The sequence below is a fragment of the Gekko japonicus genome, unplaced genomic scaffold, assembly GCF_001447785.1.
Source record: "Gekko japonicus isolate JY-2015 unplaced genomic scaffold, Gekko_japonicus_V1.1 scaffold1840, whole genome shotgun sequence".
Taxonomy (NCBI): domain Eukaryota; kingdom Metazoa; phylum Chordata; class Lepidosauria; order Squamata; family Gekkonidae; genus Gekko; species Gekko japonicus.
Window position 1 is genome coordinate 161961 of NW_015172610.1, and position 4281 is coordinate 166241.

Below are 4281 nucleotides of genomic sequence, written 5' to 3' on the forward strand. Positions count from 1 at the left end.
TGGTTCTGGGGAAGACTTAAGCTCCCTCTCCCTGGGCAATATGGTCCCAACCTGAATTGGACCACATGTGCCTGGGAACTGAGTTCCCAGCATTCACCTTTGCGTGCCACTCAGGCAGGACACAAGGAAAACATAACGTATACTTAGGCCCATAGATAAAACCTGGAAAGTAGATAGTGCTTGAACAGAAATTTATCAGATTTTTTTTCCCCACCAGATAACGAACAGAAGCATTTGATTTCTAAATTTAAAAAAATCAGTCCACCTTAATCCAAAGTTTATACTTTAGTAGTTAAATGGCTCTTTCAGATCAATCAATGCATTCACAGAGACCTTAACATTAATTAACATAAACACCGTTCTCTATCATAACCCCTTGGTATCAAGATCGCATCTTGCCTGCAACTATGAATTAAAACATTCCAGCTGTTATCATTCCCAAAGGGAGTGGCTTTAAATGATATTACCAAGGGACCTTTAATCTCTTCACTGCAGTCCTCCTTTTGCACACTCCTCAGCTCATGTTCTAAATGTACTTAATCTAATGATCAATAGAAAACCCAGACACACTAGGTAAATAAGACAGCACAAGAGGAACTTTGTTGCCAACTTAGCAAACATATTCAAAGAAACTGTGAAACAATTAGTGGTAAACGGCCCAAATCAGCTTCAAACCAAGCTAGTCTAAAACTCCTATTGGTTTAACTGAAGATAAAAGGTGGATCACAAAATTAAATGTTTTATCAAGTCAGAAAACAAATAGTCAGTGGCCCATCCCAATTTGCACAGAATTGTGGAAATCAAGGAAGGCCTTTGCAAAACTTCATAGAACATGGATGAAAACTCCTGTATTATGATTCTACTTATGCTAATATATACAGGTAGGGGGGCATAGCTACAGCATCTGATTTACATGCAGAAAATCCAAGGTACATTTATACCCGTTTTCTCTCCAATGGAGACCTAAAGGGTCTTACATAATTCTCCTCTCTTCCATTTATGATCACAATAACCCTGTGAGGTAGGTTAGGCTAAGAATATGTGATTGGCCCAAGGTCACTCAGTAAACTTTCATTGCAGAGTGGGGATTTGAACCTGGATTTCCTAGATCCTAGACCCCACACTACACCATGCTGGCTCTCATTCCCTAGGAAAAACCGGGAACACAGCCAAATCAGTGGAAGGGAGTATAAACTCTATGTAGCCCTAAACTGCTCTAAAATAGAAACTTTATTAACAATACTACCAGATATCTTAATGACCAAGCAAGAATGATAACAATAAATTTTAAAATCAACATTCCAACATAAGCATACAGCAAAGAGTTGTGGACGAAACCTGGCTCATCACTTTGAACTGCCCGCAAACAGACACATGTAGTATAAATCAATGCTTTAACAGTTGCAGGGATGAAGTAAATATCTCACAAGTAATGTGGCTCCGGGCTCTATATGCAGCTGTGGAATCAATTATGCACATCTGTCATCATATTATCAGTCAAGGATTCCAGATATGACCTTAATTCCAGATCTTTATCAATCCTGATGAACAGAAACATTAATAAATATAATGTATGTATGCTAGTATAACATAAACAATAAATTATACAATAGCAAAACTCACGTGTCTGTTGTATCAGTCAATATACCATTTCACAAAAAGGACAATTTCACATAATATCATGGACCTAATAACAACAATAAAAACATCATGTAATCACCCATAATAAAACAATCTATAAATAATACACTTGAGCAAATCACTCACCCCTCAAGGGTTCACAGTCTGGTGTATGACAATTCACGTAAACGGGCTCCCAGCTAAATAATATTAACAAAGGTAATAACTCAAATGTAACTGCTATAGTTGGAAAATGCCTCAGCAACACCCACCTGCATTTTGTTTTTATAACAGACGCTCACAAACCATCCCCACTCATATCAGGAGAATGAATTAATCCTGAAGGAACTCACAACATCATAGAAAACAATGGAAATCAATGTTTCATTTGTTCAGTAACTGGATCAAGAGGCAGGGAGGTAAACTATCCTTTCTCAAATGATCCACAATGCAGGCAGGCAAATTTATGGTGAATGCATTCTAAATGTGGTGGAAGTGTGAGATGTAGTATCTGCCCTGAGAAGATATGCCTCAGAATATAGCAAATGCCTGGCCAACCATTTCCATCCCATGTGCGTGTATTTACTTTTATCAACATGAGTTCTTGTCTGACAGTGCTGAGTATATCTACTGATATTGGGAGACTGCATTCCTTCAGGATTTAAAATATGTCACATGTTCCAGAGTGGCTTTAATTCTTTTTTCCACTTTTGATTTACTTTTTTTGTGGCAAAGTACAAATGTGAGCACAGCTTGGCAAACCATCTGATCATTCTCTTTAAAAAAGTTTTTTACTTCATTTTAGATAACTGAATTAGACCAGAGACCCTGTTTCGGGAGAGCATGTGGTTATTTTCCAGAAGTATCAGTATCTCTGGATACTATGAGGTAAGGAACATTTCTTAACAGGCCCCTTTTCTTCCACTTGAACCTTCAAGATGCCCAAGTGTAGGCACCTGAATCTTGACATGAATCTCAGGATACCCTACTGAACTCAGAAAGGTACCACAATGGAAATTCCAACTACTGAAAACAAAAATAGATAAGGAGATACTCTCAACCATCCAACCGAAGAGAAAAGCTTTTGTCAGAAATATTATGTCTCCATCAGCTGCTCCAGAAATATTATATACCCTCAGCCCTCCATTTTAAATTTACTGAGTATCAGGGAAAATAAAAGCTGTCACAGCATCTCAAAATATAAAGGCTTGCATGATGCTTAGTGCTAATAATTAGCTTTTCCTTAGAGATATCCTGCACTGTCAATCAAAAAAACACACCAAGGCAAATTTCCATAAAACTTATGATGCTAAGAGGCCAGCATGAAATGACCTTTAACTTGCTGTTCATCCTTCACTGAAAATTTAATGGTTCCTACATGATAAAATGATATAAAAACAAACCTTGTTTCCAAGATGTGATTAAATACAGATCTAGCAATAGAAGAATACATATCATACCATGTGATTGCTAGGTTAGTATTGATTATTACATAACACACCAGACAAAATTTTTAACAAATCATAAACACAAGCAAACAGCACAGAGAAGTGTATGGTTATTTTATTTGATTTAATTAGTTAGCAACAGCTAAATTTCACTAAAGGATAATTTTAGCATTTAAAGTGACATACGTCTAAGACTACATTATTCATTTTATGTGTTTTCATTTATACCCCCACCTTTCTCCACAATGGGGACCAAAGCAGCTTACAGCATTCTCTTCTCCTTCATTTTATCTTCACAAAAACTCTGTGAGGTAGGCTAGGCTAAGCATATGTAACTGGCTGAAGGTCACCCAGTGAACTTCTATGTCGGAATGGGGGTTTAAATCTGAATCTCCAAGCAGGGCCGGCTCGAGGTGCTTCTGCGCCCTAGGCAGGTGCAGATGCCAACCTCCCGGTGGGGCCTGGAGACCCTTTTGCTGCCGCCGCTTCCTCCCCCCCAGGGGGGAGGGGAGGGCGAGTGAGCTGTGGCGCGGGTCTGGCTCGGGGGTGGGGCCGGGCAGCATGGAGGGGCGGCCCCGCAGAGCCTGGAGCACAGATGAGAGAACCAGAGGGAGCGAGGGAGAGATGAGCCGGGCGTCCTGCGCCAGCAGCAGCAGCAGACCCCCCGGGGCGGGCGGAGACACAGATCTCCAGGGTGCAGGGGGGGAGATCGGTGGGCTTCCCACGCGGAAATTTTTGAGGTGCTGCTGCCACTCAGTAAGAACCACTTTGGCTTCCCAGTTGCGGGATCGGGTTGCAACATGCAGGGCAGCCAGAGGCTCTTTGGAAGGATCAAATAAAAGCGAACAATCCAATCCACCCCCTCTTATTTTTTGCTACGGAGATCATGCCTCAAGCTTGTTTCATCGGCCTGCTTTCCTGCAACTCCCAGCGCTCGTCTGCTTTCTCCAGCCCCCCCCCCGGAGATCTCCTTGCTCGGCCCTGTGAGTGCCAGAGAAAACAAGCGAGATTATTCCTGTCTGAGCACTGCGCAACCAAGTTGGGGCGCAAAAGCCAAGCCAAACTCTGCCCGCAGCAGGGAAGGGGCGCAGCAGAGCAGCCTCTCTGCAGGGCAAAGAAGCCACTGGGGGCGTGGGAGAGGGTGTGGCGGCGAGGAGTGAGCAGGATCGCGCGGGTGCGGCTACTCTGCCACTATCAGGGGTACTTTTTTAAG